General features: G+C 40.4%; 1 long non-coding RNA gene across 1 annotated transcript in view; it reads right to left on the reverse strand.

Moving 5' to 3' along the window:
* LOC133548731 (uncharacterized) overlaps positions 1-21,747 on the reverse strand; it is an 88,964-nt gene that overhangs the window by 44,551 nt on the left and 22,666 nt on the right. The window contains exon 2 of the long non-coding RNA XR_009805927.1: positions 12,663-12,764. This is a non-coding gene — a long non-coding RNA (uncharacterized LOC133548731). The remainder of the gene's footprint in view (positions 1-12,662; positions 12,765-21,747) is intronic.

The raw sequence follows: 21,747 nt of genomic DNA on the forward strand, positions 1-21,747 counted from the left end.
TAAAATTCAACCATAACTAATTAGACTGCAAAAAAAAACAACTATATATATATATATATATATATATATATATATATATATATATATATATATATATATATATATATATATATATATCTTAAGATTAAAAATCTCGCAGCTCAGGCATAAGAATGTTACCTTAAAATTGAAGGTGTTTTTGTACACCAAATTAATGCAAATTGAAAAACAGTTTAACTCTTATTATTAGGTTAGCAACTGAGCTGCTACTTTTTCTCCTGTGAAATGTGCGTTCCCTGTTTTAACAGTGCATTACTGTACATTAAAAAAATGGTACCACTGATGATTTTACAGTGAATTAATGGCGACTGAGCTGCCAGATTTTTAAAGTGTAGCCTTGCCGACATGCCATCCATGATTGTGCATTTTTAAATATTTAGAACATTTTGTAGTCACCCTTTTGCAGGACAAACAAAATGACACGACCTGCCAAATTTGGCCCTCAGGGAGTCCCTGTTCTAAAATTAACACAAGTAGACTACGATGCATGCTAACAAAAACTAAATGTGGTACATAAATACTAATGGAAACATACGTGTTTGCATATAGTATATTATTGGTCCAAATATTAACCAACATGTATGAGTGTACAATGATATTACATAACTGTTGGTCTATGTACAGCCCAGGCCAAAAGTTTGGACACACCTCATTCACAACACAACTGATGGTCCCAACCCCATTGATAAAGCAAGACATTCCACTAATCAATCCTGATAAGGCACACCTGTGAAGTGAAAACCATTTCAGTTGACTACCTCTTGAAGCTCACCAAGAGAATGCTAAGAGTGTGCAAAGCAGTATTCAGAGCAAAGGGTGGCTATTTTGAAGGAAATAGAAAATTATCAGTTATTTCACCTTTTTTGTTGAGTACATAACTCCACGTGTTCATTCATAGTTTTGATGCCTTCAGTGACAATCTACAATGTAAATAGTCATAAAAATGAAAAAAAAAAGCATTGAATGAGAAAGTGTGTCCAAACTTTTGGCCTGTACTATATTTACTCTGTATGTATTTATATAGTTATTTTTCTGTATTTGTAATATGTTTTTAAAGGAAATCTAAACGAACTAGGTGTTTAACTTCAGCCTAAACCCTTTCGGTCTGTAAAATTGTTTTTCTTCTTTTCGTTGACCACTAACCCCCCCAACGGAGCGGCGCCTGTGGTGGCAATAGATTGGGGCCGGATGCCGGCCCCATGCCCCTAATTGCAAATCTCGAGTTTTGTGTGTCATAGGATGTATTTGTGCTTTGCTGAAGGTTTTTTTTCCTGGTGTTGAAGTGGCCTCCACCCAACCACACACACACACACACACACACACGCACTGACACACACACAGACACATGCGATCACACAAATTCTTGCATTTGTTACCCTCTTGAGAAGTCTGAAAAATGCCTACCTCTTTAGGATCACCCATTTCTAGATATATAAATATTTGTATTTACAACATTAGGGGCTTCACGGTGGAAAAGGGGTTAGTGCGTCTGCCTCACAATACGAAGGTCCTGAGTAGTCAGGGTTCAATCCCGGGCTCGGGATCTTTCTGTGTGGAATTTGCATGTCCTCCCCGTGAATGCGTGGGTTCCCTCCGGGTACTCGGGCTTCCTCCCACTTCCAAAGACATGCACCTGGGGATAGGTTGATTGGCAACACTAAATTGGACCTAGTGTGTGAATGTGAGTGTGAATGTTGTCTGTCTATCTGTGTTGGCCTTGCGATGATGTGGCGACCTGTCCAGGGTGTAAACCCAAAGCCAATGGCCACATAACAGCTTAATCCAGATCCCTTAAAACATACTCCAGTGATAATTTTAACCTCAAATTAGGTGAGTGGGACTGGTCCCCGGTGCTCACGAGCAACCTGGTTGAAGATGCTTGGGATTGCTTCAAAACAGCGTTCCTAGCGATACTAAATGATATGGCTCCCGTGAGAACAGTCAGGATCAAAGCCTGCTCTGAACCATGGATCAATCCAGACCTATTAGCTGCCATAAAAGACAGAGAGAAAATACTTCGAATACCAAAAGTGTAAAACCGAAGTAAATAAACAACCCAATAATAATAACCTCAAATCACTCCTTTCAACACTCAAAAAGCAATGCAATAAATTAAGAAATAAGACAGACAACCTGACTAAATCCTTAAAAAAAAATTATATCAACGACAAAATAGAGGAAAACACAAATAAGCCACGTGAGCTCTGGAAAATTCTCAACAACCAGCTTCCTGGATGCAGCCAGAAACTGAAAACCAGACTCCCCAACATCAACATCAAGGAGGGGGACTCCCTCATTACAGACAAAATGGAGGTAGCAAGCAGCCTTAACACCTTTTTCACCAGCATAGCCACAACTCTCATTAACAAGCTGTCCCATCACTCTGGTCGCTTTGGTGTAGAAAACATTAAAGCCTTCTTTCTACAGGAAGCTAGGAGTAATCAACAACAATTTCAAATTAGAAATGGTCTCAGTTAATGAGGTGCTTAATAAATTGAGCGCGCTCCACCAAAACAAGGCCACCGGCCTTGACAATATCCCCTCCAGATTCCTCGTGGACTCTGCCACCACCATTGCCCCAATAATCACACATATAATAAACCTCTCAATCAAACAAGGCCAAGTACCCAAGGATTTCAAGATAGCAAGAGTAACCCCCCTTTAAAGAAAAGGAAGCAAATTATAACCTGGTAACTACCGACCTGTTTCTATTCTCAGTTCCATTTCGAAAGTAATGGAAACAATAGTTTATGAACAGGTTGATAGATACCTTGCTAGTAATAAACTAATGTACAAATTCCAATCCGACTTCAGAACTAACCACTCCACTGACACATGCCTTCTCTATCTGACCGACCACATCAAACATGAGGTGGACGCGGGCAAATACTGCGGCATGGTCATGCTGGACCTTCAGAAGGCCTTTGACACCGTTAACCACACTATACTGTTGGATAAGCTCAGAGCAATCGGATTCAATAAAACCTCATCGAGCTGGATGTAATCTTAATTGGAGGTGAGGAAACAGTTGGTAGAGGTGAACGGCGCCATGTCCCCTCCCCTCTCAGTAAGCTGTGGAGTCCCCCAAGGCAGTATACTAGGACCTTTACTGTTCCTAATATATGTAAATGACATGCCATCACCATGCGACTGGGAATTGTTCCTGTTTGCTGATGACTCGGCCCTGCTGATATCCGGCAAAGACAAGTCACAGGTGGAACAAATCCTCAGTGCTGAACTCCTTAGTATTTGCACCTGGCTCGCTGACAACAAGCTATCCATACACTTAAGTAAAACGGAATCCATCCTATTTGGGTCCCATATCAACCTTAAGAAAGTCAGTGACTTTACTATAAAAGTGGGTCACATTGTTATTCTTAGGAAAGATGAGATCACCTACCTAGGTTCCATTCTAGAGGCCAATCTTTCCTGTGATAAAATGGCAACCAAGGTAATCAAAAAGGTCAACCAAAGAATAAGATTCCTCTACAGAATCTCCTCTCTGGTCAACAAAAAGCACCTTGAAGATTTTAGCGGGAACTCTCATTCAACCCTTTTTCGATTACGCTTGCACCTCCTGGTACCCCAGCACCTCCAAAACCCTCAAATCTAGACTCCAAACATGTCAGAATAAGCTAGTCCGGTTACTTTTAGACCTCCACCCCAGATCACACCTCACTCCAACCCACTTCTCCAAAGTGGGCTGGCTCAGGGTGGAGGACAGAGTAAAACAACTTGCACTGAGCCTAGTCTATAAAATCCGCTACACCTCCCTGATACCAAAGTACATGTCAAACTACTTCCGTAACGTAAATGACTGCCATAACCTCAACACCAGGGGGAGCTCCACAAACCACGTTAAACCCAGATTCCGATCTAACAAAGGTCTTAACTCATTATCCTTCTATGCCACGTCAATGTGGAATGCACTCCCAACAGGTGTAAAAGTAAGTGCATCTCTATATTCCTTCAAAACTGCTCTAAAACAACACCTCCAGGCAACTTCAACCGTTTACTAATACCCTCCTCCATTCACATCCCATCTCCCCGGATTATAAATAACCTAATGTAAATAATTAATTGTACTTCTAATGTATTTATTTGCTCTTATGCTATCTGAACTCACTATGTTCTCTGCTGGCTGTACATATCCTACCAAGTAAGACCTACACTGTTTCAATGTCCATTTCTATGTTAATGCAATTGTTGATGACTGAAGTACTGATATCAAGCAAAGTCCTCATCCCACCCCCCGTATTGTAAATAATGTAAATAATTCAATGTATATAATATGATGATTAACCTGTGTGATGAGTGTATTATGCTGATAGTATATATTTGTACCATGACACACACACACACATTAACATGGACCCCGACTTAAACAAGTTGAAAAAGTAATTCGGGTGTTACCATTTAGTGGTCAATTGTACGGAATATGTACTGAACTGTGCAATCTAATAATAAAAGTATCAATCAATCAATCAGTATGTCTCTATACAGATATTTGTTTAATTAATTTAGGCCAAAGGGGGCGTATTTGCATTTCTTACTCACACTTGTTATTTCATATGTTGGCCAGACGGGGAGCACTTTTAAAAAACCCTCCTTTTTGGGACCACCCTAATTTTGATATATTTCACCACCAGAGGTGCAAATGAGACATTTTTATTAGATGCAATAGTTTTCCGTAATGGGACCATGATTTATGTCCTAACTTGTTCAATGGTCCTCATATGGACGGTACTTCTCCTTGATGATGTCTCAAGAAGGAAATAAATACAAGAACCCAAACACCACACACACTCTTGTATTTGTTACCTTCATGAGAAATCCGAAAAATGCCTATCTGTTTAGGACCACCCTTTCTAGATACATAACGATTTGTATTTACAAGATTAATAATATATACATACTATGCAAGTATAAAAAAGGTACACTTTTAGTTAATTATTACTTTTTTGATTTGTTGTTGTCAATTGTTTATTTATTCTTCATTTACAGTATGTCTCTATATACAAATTTATTTCATTAATTTTGGCCAAAGGGGGCGCATTTCAATTTCTTACACACAGGTGTTATTTCATATGTTGGCCAGAGGGGGAATCCCTCCTTTTTGGGACCACCCTAATATTGATATATTTCACCAGCAGGGGTGCAAATGAGACATTCTCTATTAGATGCAATGGTTTTCCGTATTGGGACCATGATTGATGTCCTAATTGTTCACCGGTCCTCATACGGAATGTATTTCTTGCGTTTATCAACAGGGATACACTTAAGACCCTTGCCGGTGCCCTCATACAGTGTAATTTTGACTACGCCTGGGTTCACCAGTATCCCCAAGCCACTAAAAATAAAACTGCAAACTTCCCAAAACTAGCTGGTGAGACTCCTGCTCAATCTCCCATACAGGACTCACCTAACTCAAGCCCACTTTACCAAATTGGGATGGCTTGGAGTTGAGGAAACAGTACACCAAATCGCAAAGTGCCTGGTATTCAAAATACTCAGAGAAACTGTCCCCAAGTACCTGTCAAACTATTCCACCAGAGTAAGTGGTGCTCACAGGTACTTCGCAAGTGGGAGTTCCTCAGACCTCGTCCCCCCCAAAATTGAAGACCCTCATGGGAAAAAATGCATTCTACTATTTTGCCACCACAGTGGAATGCAATACCAACAGAGTTTAAAATCCGAACTTCCCTACTAATTTTTAAAACTGCCATAAAATCATGGCTCAGCAAAACCTCTGTCTGATCTGAAACAAAATTGATCCCCAGCAACTTTCCGAAACATCAAGCAGGTTTCTATGAGGATATAGTGTATGTAAATATTTTCTCATTCTGTTTTGCACACTCTTGGAGTCAACATGTTCATAGTCATGTACATAGTATTTCCTCCTCCCCATTTTTTGTATATATTGTTTTTCAAATCACCTGACGTGTAGTGTGTATATGTACATGATGAATCCATTTTTTTACATAATTTGTTATATAAATATTACAGGTTATCTATGTTCTATTATTGAATGTATCAAATGTGATGAATATCTAATGGACCACAATGGAAACAAACCTTTTGGCTTTTTGTGCCATCCATTTGCCTTTTCAAAGTTAAAGTTAAAGTTAAAGTACCAATGATTGTCACACACACTCTTGGTGTGGCGAAATTATTATCTGCATTTGACCCATCACCCTTGATCACCCCTTGGGAGGTGAGGGGAGCAGTGGGCAGCATCAGTGCCGCGCCCGGGAATCATTTTTGGTGATTTAAGCCCCAATTCCAACCCTTGATGCTGAGTGCCAAGCAGAGAAGTAATCGGTCCCATTTTTAAAGTCTTTGGTATTTGAACTCCCAACCTACCGATCTCAGGGCGGACTTAAAGCATTACATGGATTCAATTCTTTAAGATGTCAATAAACTTCTGAATCAATCAATCAATCAATGTTGATGTCTCAAGAAGGGTAGAAATACAACACGGACACACACCCACACACGCACTGGAGCTTACTTTGGGATTTGCCGTACTCCTCGCCCTAGATTTACCTTTTTCCCTACCTTTTTTCACGGTGTGCCGCCCTTGTGGCACCCATTAGTCTTACTGTTTTGTCCACCATGTCATTGTTTATCTGTCCTTGGACAGTTTATACTGTAAACAAAATGTATTTGTACTTTTTAAGTGCAATGACGATAAAGTTATTCCATTCCTTTCATAGCGCATGTTTAGTCAATGAAAAGTAAACACAACAGTAAAGATAAGATCCCTGAGATGTTATTTATGTGCATAGCAGTATTTTTAATCCATGTTCTGCTGTATAGTCAACATAAATGTTAAGTAAATAAAGGCCAGGAAATTAAAGGTTTGGTCCCTCATGGCTTATTTATACTGGTCAAATAAAAAACGTATTTTCTTTATTTTGTCCCAGAGTCTTATTCACCTTCATCGCATTTGTCTATTGATTTTATAAGAGCCATGAATGGCCGTAAAAAGCTAACCTCTGAGTTCCAATTCTAATGAAATATTCTACGCCATAAAAGGTGCAGCAGTAGTGTTCATCACTACGTTTGATTCGCGCCTGCCGCGGGTTTCTACAGTTTAACCCAAACTTCAGTGATACAATGGTAGCTAGATTAATGTTTGTTTATGACATACGAGCTGTCTCTTGGCTAATTGTTATTCCTTAAACTGCCGGCAAAAGTGTGAGCAAACGAATGTACGTTACAGCCGCTCAAAACACCTGTATTTACAAACCCCGTTTCCATATGAGTTGGAAAATTGTGTTAGATGTAAATATAAACTGAATACAATGATTTGCAAATCCTTTTCAACCCATATTCAGTTGAATGCACTACAAAGACAAGATATTAAATGTTCAAACTCATAAACTTTATTTTTTTTTTGCAAATAATAATTAACTTAGAATTTCTTGGCTGCAACACGTGCCAAAGTAGTTTGGAAAGGGCATGTTCACCACTGTGTTACATCACATTTTCTTTTAAAAACACTCAATAAACGTTTTGGGAACTGATGAAACTAATTGATGAAGCTTTGAAAGTGTAATTCTTTTTCATTGTTGTTTTATGTAGAGCTTTAGTCGTTCAACAATCGGGGGTCTCCGCTGTCATATTTTACGCTTCATACTGTGCCACACATTTTCGATGGGAGACAGGTCTGGACTGCAGGTGGGCCAGGAAAGTACCCGCACTCTTTTACTACGAAACAATGCTGTTGTAACACGTGGCTTGGCATCGTCTTGCTGAAATAAGCAGGGACATCCATGATAATGTTGCTTGGAAGACAGCATATGTTGCTTCAAAACCTGTAAAGACCATTCTGCATTAATGGTGCCTTCACAGATGTGTAAGTTACCCATGCCTTGGGCACTAATGCACCCCCATACCATCACAAATGCTGGCTTTTGAACTTTGCGCCTATTAAAATCCGGATGGTTATTTTCTTCTTTGTTCCGGAGGATACCACGTACAAAGTTTCCAAATATAATTTGAAATGTGGACTCGTCAGACCACAGAACACTTTTCCACTTTGCATCAGTACATCTTAGATGAGCTCGGGCCCAGCAAAGCCAGCGGCGTTCCTTGGTGTTGTTGATAAATGGGTTTCGCTTTGCATAGCAGAGTTTTAACTTGCACTTACAGATGTAGCAACCAACTGTAGTTACTGACATTGTTCCTGAGCCCATGTGGTGATATCCTTTACACACTGATGTCGCTTTTTGATGCAGTACTGCCTGAGGGAACGAAGGTCTGTTATATCACCGCTTACGTGTAGTAATTTCTCCAGATTCTCTGAACCTTTTGATGGTATTACGGACAGTAGATGGTGAAATTCCCAAATTCCTTGCAATAGCCCGTTGAGAAATGTTGTTCTAAAACTGTTCGACAATTTGCTTACAAATTGGTGAACCTCGCCCCATCCTCGTTTGTGAATTACTTAGCATTTCATGGAAGCTGCTTTTATACCCAATCATGGCACTCAGCTGTTCCCAATTAGCCTGCAGACCTGTGGGATGTTCCAAAGAAGTGTTTGATGAGTATTTCTCAACTTTATCGGTATTTATTGCAACATTTCCCAACTTCTTTGTCACGTGTTGCTGGCATAAAATTCTAAAGTTAATAATTATTTGCAAAAAGTTTGAACATCAAATATGTTGTCTTTGTAGCATTTTCAACTGAGTATGGGTTGAAAATGATTTGCAAATCATTGTATTCCGTTTATATTTACATCTAACACAATTTCCCAACTCATATGGAGACGGGGTTTGTACTCCTTAGCATTAGCTTATAGCTAGAGAGTGACACAACTCTTTTTTTTGAACCATGGGAAAAAAGAATGTGCGTGTGAAGGAAAGTGCTGAGAAAGAGAAGTGGATGACATTTGTTTAATTAAAAGTAGGGCTGGGCGATATATCGATATATACGATATATCGCGGGTTTGTCTCTGTGCGATATAGAAAATGACTATATATCGTAATACTCGAGTATACGTTCTCAAGCAGGACTTTTAGCTGCGGGCGTACACTTCAGGCTCTCCTCGCTCTTTCCCGTGTCTCTCTCTCGCAGACAAGCAGGCGCACATTCTTACATACGTCACAAACTGTCACGTCACAGGTCACATACACGCCCTAGCAGAGCAGAGAGGTAGCGGCGTGGCTAACGTTAGCTGCTAACGTAGCTGTACGAGAAAACGAAAGTGCGGATCTGGCAACAAATGAAGGAAGACTTAATTCCCAATAAAAATAGCAGGGGGTCTATCGTCTGGCGGTGGTTCGGCTTCAAGTGGGAATATGTCGAACAGACCGTAATTTGTCAAGTGTGGGTGGGAAAAGCGTTGCTATAAAAAGTAACATTACTGCTAATATGTAGCATCATTTGTAAAGTCACTCGCTAGAGTATGAAAATAATTTCATAAACGTCGAAACCTACCACATATTGAAGGACGAATACTATTTGATTTCCTATTATGCAGCTCATTTTTATTCGACACTTAAAATGTCTCTGACAATCTTGCAATTTATGTTTTGGAAATGACTTGAATGTTTGTGCCATTGCTTAATAACTTTAATAAATACACTTTTGGTCAATTGACATAGTTGTGATTTCCCTCTCTGCATGAAAGTTTAAAAGTAGCATGTAATAATGCAGTATGAAGAAGAATGTTTTAATGTATACACATAGAATCATCATACTGCTGTGACTATATGCATCGAGTGTTAATTCAAGGCCAAGGCAAAATATCGTTATATGTATCGTACATCGCGATATGGCCTAAAAATATCAGGATATTAAAAAAAGGCAATATCGCTCAGCCCTAATTAAAATAGATAAATCATCAAAAACATGGCTAACTTGTTGAAGCAGTTGGAGCGAAGCACTGCTGGTACGCACTATAAAGAAGGAGAATGAGTCGATGACGCCATCTAAGGACGTTGTAATAATATCTAAACGGGGGACATGTATCCATGAAAATTTCGAGAAGCTGCTGATGATGTGTCGCAGCTCGAAGGACATAAGAGTACAACTTTCTTTCCACAACACACGCATTTATACTTCAATGCTTTATATTATTTTTGATTAATAAAGTACTGTATTTTTTATCACATTCTACTGTATTATTGTTGGAGTTGTAGGTGTCCTGCCCACATATGCGGTCCTGTCCAAGGTTTCTCAGACATCATTGTCACCGTCACTGACGTCCCACTGAGTGTAAGTTTTCCTTGCCTTTATGTGGGCTCTACCGAGGATGTCGTTGTGGTTTGTGCAGCCCTTTGAGACACTTGTGATTTAGGGCTATTTAAATAAACATGGATTGGTTGATTGGGAACGTGTTCACAAACTAGGAATTTTACTTGGTGCATTCGTGCAACATAAAAAAACATGTAACATATAAACATTGATTGATTGATTGATTGATTGATTGATTTTAAATTGCCTTTTAAATGTTTATTCTTGGTGTTGGGTTTTATCAAATAAATTTCCCCCAAAAATGCGACTTATACTCCAGTGCGACTTATCTATGTTTTTTTCCTTCTTTATTATGCGTTTTCGGCAGATGCGACTTATACTCCGGAGCGATTTATACTCCGAAAAATACGGTAATTACACAGTAAAACTGAACATGCAGGAATAAAGTATGGTATGATTTACAAACGATACAAAATAACTTAATTCCCACGTAAAACAAATGCGTTAAATACATTAAATTAACTTTATGCTAATTTGCATTGGATCTGCCATATAAACGCTACTCTTAGTTAGCATTTTACAAATATGTATATATATACACACACGTATATTTACACACACACACACACATATATATGCATATATATGTATATGTTATATACATACACACACACAAATACATATGTTTATTTATATATATATATATAATCACTTATTCTTCTGTTGTTTGATACTTTACATTAGTTTTGGATGATACCACAAATGTGAGTATGAATTCGATACCAAGTCGTTACAGAATCATACATTGGTCATAATCTAAGTCCTCATGTGTCCAGGGACATATTTCCTGAGTTAATAAACATTATATACATTTAAAAAAAACGAAAGAAGATGCTGTGATGCCAAAAAAATATCCAGGTAATCATGGTAGTATCGACTAGATACGCTACTGTACTTGGTATCATTACAGTGGATGTTAAGTGTAGATCCACCCATGGCGTTTGTTTACATCGTGACGCCGGTGAGCTACGGTGTGTAGTGAAGCATGTTTAGCTATTACTCGTCCTGCAGGGATGCTACTTGTAAGAAACTCACTTTATTTGTCGCCATGGAAGGGAGTATTAGTGATTTATAAGTAGCTACAACACTGCAGACTGGGGACCTTTTCAGAGGCGATATAGTACCAAAAATGATTCATTAGTAATACTAATACCGGTATACCGTACACGCACACACATATAAGAATTCATACATATACATACATGCACACGGCATATATTTCAGAAGGTTTGGACACCACTGATGTAATGTATCGTATTTGTGTTTTATTTACGCATTAAATGTAAACACACTTCAAAATAGATAAATAAAGAAGCTGAATACCAGACAGTGAGAACCGTGCAATGAATATCATCTGATCTCGACCCGACACACTGCTGCCATCAGCGCTTTGTGTTTTGTGTGTGTGTGTGTGTGTGTGTGTGTCTGTGTGTGTGTGTGTGTGTGTGTGTGCGTGTGTGTGCGTGTGTGTGCGTGTGTGTGTGTGTGTGTGTGTGTGTGTGTGTGTGTGTGTGTGTGTGTGTGTGCGTGTGTGTGTGTGTGTGCGTGTGTGTGTGTGTGTGTGTGTGTGTGTGTGTGTGTGTGTGTGTGTGTGTGTGTGTTGGGGGAACATCTGTTTCCACGCGTCCTGAGACTCTGTGAGTTTGACCTTGCGTCAGCAGACTGAGCCGGGCCTCTCACATCAACTTCTGCGGCATAAACGGGAAGAAGTGACGCTTAAAGCAGACACGCACCCAAAAAGAGCATCTTCGAATCACACAAACAAAGAACACACACGCACACACACTTGTGATGCCACTCATATCCATCACAGATAAACAAGCTGAGTTCTATATTTCTCTGCCTCGGGCCTCAGAAAACACCCTGGCACTGCCGTCTGGCTGGCGTGTTGTCAGATACACAGCTGCTTCCCTTCAAACACACGCGCGCGCACACACACACACACACACACACACACACACACACACACACACACACACACAGACAATAACACACACCTCTGGCTGTATGACAATCACATTGTTTGCCACACACATGCAAACACAAGCGGCAACAGCGCATCTCCAAGTGCAAAGAGATGCAGAAGCAAAAACACACAAGAAGCCCTGTGGGGATTTTATTTCCACAAACAAAGGTTCCACTGGAGCTGTGTAACTGTCGATGCTGTATTCTCCTTCCCTTAATCTCTTCTTCCTGCGCGCTTCTACTACAGCGTCCCTATCCATTGTCAGCCCACCCACCGACTTGTGCTCCGTCCACACCTCAGGTGAATCGAACGATATGGTCATGTAGTGATACAACAAAGCGCACTATCAAAAGAAAAACAGTGTACAATATATATAAATTGAGAACTGGCTTACCGTTTAATGGATCTCAGACGTCGATTTTGATTGTAGTAGCAGTTTATTCTGATGGTCCCAGACATACGTTGGCTTCTCACAGTAGCAACACACCTCCAACATCTGTGGGGGAACAAACAAAACAGGAAAAGACACAGTTAGCTCCTCGTTAGCCTAATGCGTGCATCAGCAAACCGCGGCTCTTTAGCGGCGCCTTGGTGAATCCATGGAGCTTTCTCAAAAATGTATGGAAATGAGGTGAAAAATATGTTTTTTGTCGAAATATGGTTTCTGTAATGGGACAAACACGACACAAACATTCCTAATTGTTAAAAAGCCCACTGTTTAATATGATAACATTTTTTGCTTCACTGATGAGAGTATTTAGCAAGCGTCGCTTTGTCCTACTAATTTCTGCGGCCCTTGAACTCGCTGTTGTGTGGACTGTGACTCAACAGTTTGTTTACATGTACAACTTTCTCCGACGCTGCCACAGAAAGACCTGTTTTATGCCACGCCTTCTTTGTCTAATTTTGTCCACCAAACATTTTATACGGTGTGTGAATGCACAAAGGTGAGCTTTGTTGATGTTATTGACTTGTTGGGAGTGCTAACCAGGCATATTTGGTCAGTGCATGACAACAAGCTAATTGATGCTAACATGCTAATTAGGTTAGCTGCAAGTACATATTGCATCATTATGCCTTGTTTGTAAATATATTTGAGCTCATTTAATTTTCGTTACTTATTTCCTCTGTGTATGTAATTTATATTTGCATGTCCCATGACGCATTATTTGTATGTAATATTGCCTGTATTTTGGGTATTTTTTTTTGTGCCATGTTGTTCCAGACCACAGCAAATGTTACACAGCTTGCAAAGATTGTAATAGATCCATGACAAGAAGACAGCCGGCCGTTTCCTTTAACTTGGACACACACATCTATACCTTTGGCCATTCTAAGATAGTCATTTCCAGGAGTTATCTCACCCACTGAGAAGTTTTAGTAATGTTTTCCAATGTTTTAAAAATGTGTAAAAAATATATTACATTTCAACATTTTTGTCTACGTAGATTTGTGTCAGCCTTGTCATTTTGATAGCAGGCTAATATAGCTATAAATAGGGGGTGGTATAGCTCGGTTGGTAGAGCGGCCGTGTCAGCAACCAGAGGGTTGCAGGTTCGATTCCTGCTTCGGCCATCCTAGTCACTGCCGTTTTGTCATTGGGCAAGACACTTCACCCTTGCTCCTGATGGGTGCTGGTTAGCGCCTTGCATGGCAGCTCCCTCCATCAGTGTGTGAATGTGGAAATAGTGTCAAAGCGCTTTGAGTACCTTGAAGTTAGAAAAGCGCTATACAAGTACAACCCACCATCATCAATTAGCCACTTACATCATGTGTTGCCACCATTATAACACTAATATAAGACATTTAAAGTATTTTTGATAGTAGACTAATATAGTTAATAGAGACACTTGCATCATGTGTTGCCATCATTATAACACTTATAAAAAGGCTTTTAATCTTTTGCGGCTCCAGACCGATTACTTTTTTGTATTTGTGGTCCAATATGACTCTTTCAACATTTTATGTTGCTGACCCCTGGCCTAATGGCCAATTATGTCCTTGTGGCTGTGTCACAAAAAAAAAAACACTTGACGAAATAAGGTCCACAAATTAACACAACTATTCAAAAAGAGTAAAATATGACTCATATAAACTCAACGAAGGTTATTATATGCAGAAATGAAGCTTATGGTCCCAAAAAAAACTATGTTTTACAAAGTACATTGTCAGAGCGATTAAAAAGTAAATATACCAAGCACCGACGGCTTACCATGAATTGATTAACGTGGACCCCGAATTAAACAAGTTCCATCCATCCATCCATCTTCTTCCGCTTATCCGAGGTCGGGTCGCGGGGGCAGCAGCCTAAGTAGGGAAGCCCAGACTTACCTCTCCCCAGCCACTTCGTCTAGCTCTTCCCGGGGGATCCCGAGGCGTTCCCAGGCCAGCCGGGAGACATAGTCTTCCCAACGTGTCCTGGGTCTGCCCCGTGGCCTCCTACCGGTTGGACGTGCCCTAAACACCTCCCTCGGGAGGCGTTCGGGTGGCATCCTGACCAGATGGCCGAACCACCTCATCTGGCTCCTCTCCATGTGGAGGAGCAGCGGCTTTACTTTGAGTTCCTCCCGGATGACAGAGCTTCTCACCCTATCTCTAAGGGAGAGCCCCGCCACACGGCGGAAGAAACTCATTTCGGCCGCTTGTACCCGTGATCTTATCCTTTCGGTCATCACCCAAAGCTCATGACCATAGGTGAAGATGGGAACGTAGATCGACCGGTAAATTGAGAGCTTTGCCTTCCGGCTCAGCTCCTTCTTCACCACAACGGATCGGTACAACGTCCACATTACTGAAGACGCCGCACCGATCGGCCTGTCGATCTCACGATCCACTCTTCCCTCACTCGTGAACAAGACTCCTAGGTACTTGAACTCCTCCACTTGGGGCAGGGTCTCCTCCCCAACCCGGAGATGGCACTCCACCCTTTTCCGGGAGAGAACCATGGACTCGGATTTGGAGGTGCTGATTCTCATTCCGGCCGCTTCACACTCGGCTGCGAACCGATCCAGTGAGAGCTGAAGATCCCGGCCAGATGAAGCCAACAGGACTACATCGTCTGCAAAAAGCAGAGACTTAATCCCAAACCGGAACCCCTCAATGCCTTGACTGCGCCTAGAAATTCTGTCCATAAAAGTTATGAACAGAATCGGTGACAAAGGGCAACCTTGGCGGAGTCCAACCCTCACTGGAAACGTGTCCGACTTACAGCCAGCAATGCGGACCAAGCTCTGACACTGATCATACAGGGATCGGACTGCCATAATAAGACAGTCCGATACCCCATACTCTCTGAGCACTCCCCACAGGACTTCCCGAGGGACACGGTCGAATGCCTTCTCCAAGTCCACAAAGCACATGTAGACTGGTTGGGCAAACTCCCATGCACCCTCAAGGACCCTGCCGAGAGTATAGAGCTGGTCCACAGTTCCACGACCAGGACGAAAACCACACTGTTCCTCCTGAATCCGAGGTTCGACTATCCGACGTAGCCTCCTCTCCAGTACACCTGAATAAACCTTACCGGGAAGGCTGAGGAGTGTGATCCCACGATAGTTGGAACACACCCTCCGGTCCCCCTTCTTAAAGAGAGGGACCACCACCCCGGTCTGCCAATCCAGAGGTACCGCCCCCGATGTCCACGCGATGCTGCAGAATCTTGTCAACCAAGACAGCCCCACAGCATCCAGAGCCTTAAGGAACTCCGGGCGGATCTCATCCACCCCCGGGGCCTTGCCGCCGAGGAGCTTTTTAACTACCTCAGCGACCTCAGCCAATCACATGCAGTCACTGGTGACGTTGGACCAATCAAACAGAGTCAGGCGGTCACATGACCGTGATACGTAAAACCCGACTTAAACATGTTGAAAAACGTATTCGGGTGTTACCATTTAGTGGTCAATTGTACGGAATATGTACTGTACTGTGCAATCTACTAATAAAAGTCTCAATCAATCAATCAAAGGCTGCAGAGTGACATCACTGACTACACTGTAGGTCTGCAAGGGCCTACTGGAGGTGCTAATCTACCGGCTCACATTACATCATGGTTAAATGATATACAGTTTGTAGACAACTAAAGCATAATCATACAATACATTATAAGGAAAAATGAAGACACGTGTAAATGTCAGCAAGTGGAATAATCAATCCCACCCCATAGACAAGAAGTTGCACCAAATGTGGAAATATTTAATTTTGGGATTTTAGGAATGGGTACCAAGTAGCGGTACCTGGGAATCGATACCAGTATTCAAGAGACTTGTTTTCTTACACTTCTGATTCAGGGTGTACATCATTAGGATTTATCAATACCGATACCAATATCGATATTCCTTACCGATACCTGTATTAATCAGTACTCTCATTTGTACTATATGTAATTGGTGTAAAAAAATATTTGAAAAAAATAATTGTGTTACCTTTTTAAATGGTACAAGAGGTTGTACGCCACCAACATCATGCAACATCTCACAGCAGGGATTGCCTTTAATCAACACTTGCTATTTATGCCAAACAAGGCTACCATGTTTGTTATGTCAGGAATTGATACCAAAATCTACCGGTACTTGGTATACATCCCTACTTCTGAGTCTCATTTGCAAATATTATATAGTAGACTTTGCATGCAGTAGCAGTTTCAAGACGTTGGCAGTAGTGTATATATTACCGTGTGTGGCAGTGTTCAGGAGATAGTAGGAGTGTGGGAAAAAATTGATTCGAATACGAATCGCGATTTCTAAAAAAATATACATATATTTTTTTTTCAATCAATCCAACAAAACAATACACAGCAATACCATAACAATGCAATCAAATTCCAAAACCAAACCTGACCCAGCAACACTCAAAACTGCAACTTAACAGAGCAATTGAAAGGAGACACAAACACGACACAGAACAAACCAAAAGAAGTGAAACAAAAATTTACATGATCAACAACAGTATCAATATTAGTTATAATTTCAACATAGCAGTGATTAAAAATCCCTCATTGACATTATCATTAGACATTTGTAAAAATAAAAAAAAGAACAATAGTGTCACAGTGCATCGCATCTCATAAGCTTGACAACAAACCCTGTCCAATGTTTTCACAAAGATAAAATAAGTCGTATTTTTGGTTCGTTTAATAGTTAAAACAAATTTACATTATTGCAATCAGTTGATAAAACATTGTCCTTTACAATTCTAAAAGCTTTTTTTTTTTTTTATCTACTACTCTGCTAGCATGTCAGCAGACTGGGGTAAATCCTGCTGGAATCCTATGTATTAAATAAATAAAAAATTGTTTTGAATCGGAAAATGATCGTTTTTTAACCGAAAATCGTGTTGAATCGAAAAAAAATCGATATATAATCAAATCGCGACCACAAGAATCGATATTGAATCGAATCCTAGGACACCCAAAGATTCGCAGCCCTAGGAGATAGTCTTGCCATTAAGTTGAATATGCCAGTTGTGTTGAGCTCTACAAAGTGTTTATACTGTACAAGAAGCTGCAATGAGAAGGCGACTTGTCCAGGGTGTACGCCGCCTTCCTCCCGAATGCAGCTGAGATAGGCTTCAGCACCCCCTGCGAACCCGAAGGGGACAAGCGGTAGGAAATGGATGGATGGATGGATGGATGGATGGATGAAGTGTTTTACTTACTACAGACCAGCTGTTTGATTGTAATGTGCATCTTAGATGTAGTTTTAATTACGAGATTTGGAAGTGTTAAAATAGCTTTGTAAAATCGCCAATGCTAACCAGTAGCATGTATATGCAGGTCGCTATCAATATTATCATCCACAAATCTTTCATCCTCGCTCAAATTAATAGGGAAAATGTCGTTTTCTCGGTCTGAATAGGTCTTGCTGCTGAAGGCTCCCATTATAAACAATGTGAGGACGTGAGGAGCCCTCAACCTTGTGACGTCATCGTCTGCTACTTCCGGTAAAGGCAAGGCTTTTTTATTTGCACCAAAAGTTGCGAACTTTATCGTGGATGTTCTCTACTAAATCCTTTCAGCAAAAATATGGCAGTATCGCAAAATGATCAAGTATGACACATAGAATGGACCTGCTATCCCCGTTTAAATAACAAAATCTCATTTTAGTAGGCCTTTAAGTAAATTAAATAAATTGTGAAATACATAAACCGTGAAATAATTATCCAAATTATGAAATTAACAATTTTTAAAAACATTGGCAAATCTCAATGATGAAATAATTACATGTTTAATTCACATTAAACACATTATTAAAATTATTTTTAAAAACACGTGTATGTATTTAATTCCAATTATAGTTAATTGTATACAAATTGAATTACTTACCTAAATATACATTCACACATTTAAAGGCCTACTGAAATTAGATTTTCTTATTTAAACGAGTATAGCAGGTCCATTCTATGTGTCATACTTGATCATTTTGCGATATTGCCATATTTTTGCTGAAAGGATTTAGTAGAGAACATCCACGATAAAGTTTGCAGCTTGCGGTGCTAAGAGAAAAGCCCTGCTTTTACCGGAAGTCGCAGACGATGACGTCACATGTTGATGGGTCCTCACATATTCACATTGATTATAATGGGAGCCTCCAACAAAAAGAGCTATTCGGACCGAGAAAACGACAATTTCTCCATTAATTTGAGCGAGGATGAAAGATTTGTGTTTGAGGATATTAATAGCGATGGACTAGGAAAAAAATAAAAAAAACGCGATTGCATTGGGACGGATTCAGATGTTTTTAGACACATTTACTAGCATAATTCTGGGAAATCCCTTATCTTTCTATTGTGTTGCTAGTGTTTTACTGAGTTTTACAGTACCTGATAGTCGGAGGGGTGTGTCCACGGGTGTGATGACGCGCAGTGTCTCAGGGAAGTCAACGGCAGCTTTATGGGCGGCACAAACTCAGCTGATCTCTGGTAAAAAGCGACGTTTTACCAAAATGTTCTCGCCGAAACCTGCTGGTTGACATTCGGTCGGGATCCATGTTCGCTGTGATCCATAGCAAAGTTTCACCTCTGTGAATTTTAAACAAGGAATCACCCTGTGTTTGTGTGGCTAAAGCTTCCCAATTCCATCTATCTATACTTTGACTTCTCCAATATTAATTGAACAAATTGCAGAGGATTCAACAAAACAGTTCTCCAAAATACTGTGTAATTATGCGGTTAAAGCAGACGACTTTTAGCTGTGTGTGTACGCAGCGCTCATACTCATAACAGCCCGTGACGTCACACGTACACGTCATCATTACGCGACGTTTTCAAGAAAAAAGTCCCGGGAAATTTAAAATTGCAATTTAATAAACTAAAAAGGCCGTATTGGCGTGTGTTGCAATGTTAATATTTCATCATTGATATATAAACTATCAGACAGTGGGTAGTAGTGGGTTTCAGTAGGCCTCTAAACACCTTATTAAAATAGTTATTAAAAACACGTGTATGTATTTAATTCCAATTATAATTAATTGTAGACATATTGAATTACTTACCCAAAGATACGTTCACGTATTTAATAATTCATAATTGTGTTTCAAAACGCTGCGTGGAATTCTTGTTTGCCCTCGGCAGGAGGCGGCTAATATTCAAAACAATGGCGGAAATGTTCTCCGCGCCCTCCGCAGTCTTCCTTTACGACACCGTCACGTGTTTACGACACTGTCCTGCGTTTACGACGCGTGACACCCGAGTAAACCACCACGGTCCATCATTGATTACCTTCTACCTCCTCTCACTGTGCTAACGTTACACCGGCAGCGCCTCTCGGGCCTAACGAGTGTTTGTCTCCCTCCCACGACACAGCAGACCCTTCGTCAACACCCCCGCCTCCTCTTCGCCGTCGCTGTTTTCATTGTTTGTTTATCACACTGCCAGAGACCTAAAAAAAAACAAAAAACAAATACAACTAAGGGGCAGAGACGGCTGAAGCACAATGTGGCCCCCTGGTGGCAGGCGGAGGTAGCGCGACCTTCCCTTCAGTCTGGGTGTGCAGAGTCACGTCTGCTGCGCACTGCGGGCTGCAGGTGGTCAGCATATCTCAACCTCAAATATTACTCTGTCTACCGGTGTAATATGGTTGCATGCTTGTGTTTACTGAGCGTGTCGGCGCCACTCCTCAGGCTGTAATATTTTGCACAGCTTTTTAATGTCCGGAATAAACATTCAATTAGAAGTATGATAGGGAAGCCTCGTCACATACTTGCCAACCTTGAGACCTCCGAATTCGGGAGATGGGGATTATGTGTGGGTATATTTTTTCAAGTATTTCTTGTATATATACAGTGGGGCAAAAAAGTATTTAGTGAGCCACAGATTGTGCAAGTTCTCCCACTTAAAATGATGACAGAGGTCTGTAATTTTCATCAGAGGTACACTTCAACTGTGAGAGACAGAATGTGAAAAAAATCCAAGGATTCACATTGTAGGAATTTTAAATAATTTATTTGTAAATTATGGTGGAAAATAAGTATTTGGTCAACCATTCAAAGTTCTCACTGATGGAAGGAGGTTTTGGCTCAAAATCTCCCGATGCATGGCCCCATTCATTCTTTCCTTAACACGGATCAATTGTCCTGTTCCCATAGCAGAAAAAAAGCCCCAAAGCATGATGTTTCCACCCCCATGCTTCACAGTAGGTATGGTGTTCTTGGGATGCAACTCAGTATTCTTCTTCTTCCAAACACGACAAGTTGAGTTTATACCAAAATGGATACATGGATGATACAGCAGAGGATTGGGAGAATGTCATGTGGTCAGATGAAACCAAAATAGAACTTTTTGGTATAAACTCAACTTGTCGCTTTGAATGGTTGACCAAATACCTTTTTTCCACCATAATTTACGAATAAATTATTTTAAATTCTTACAATGTGAATGCCTGGATTTTTTTTTCTTCACATTCTGTCTCACAAAGTTGAAGTGTACCTTCTGTCGGTGGCTGACTAAATACTTTTTTGCCCCACTGTATATATATATATATATATATATATATATATATATATATATATGTAGGTGTGGGAAAAAATCACAAGACTACTTCATCTCTACAGATCTGTTTCATGAGGGGTTCCCTCAATCATCAGGAGATTTTAATGGAAGCATTCACATACAATGGTTTATATAGAGCACAGAGTGGGTGGGTACAGGCAGGCGTAGGGTGTGGTGATTGGCTCATGTGTTACCTAGGAGGTGTTTCCGTCTGTGGCGGCATGTTGAAATGATTTCACTGCGCTTGTTGAGGGATGATAGATCTGGATGATATATAATAAACAGTTTCTCTTTTAAGCATAGGTTGCATCTTTTATTACCACTGTTGTAAGGTGTGCTGGATGCAAGAATTTGCCATGTTATTGAATATTCAACATTATTGTCTTTTAGGTTCCAAATGTGTTTGCTGAGTTCTGTAGAATTCTGCAAAGTCTGGTTTCTAAAGGAGGCGTTGTGATTATTCCATCTTGTTTTGAACGCTCCTTCGGTTAATCCTA

The sequence above is a fragment of the Nerophis ophidion genome, linkage group LG03 (genome assembly GCF_033978795.1).
Source record: "Nerophis ophidion isolate RoL-2023_Sa linkage group LG03, RoL_Noph_v1.0, whole genome shotgun sequence".
Lineage (NCBI taxonomy): Eukaryota > Metazoa > Chordata > Actinopteri > Syngnathiformes > Syngnathidae > Nerophis > Nerophis ophidion.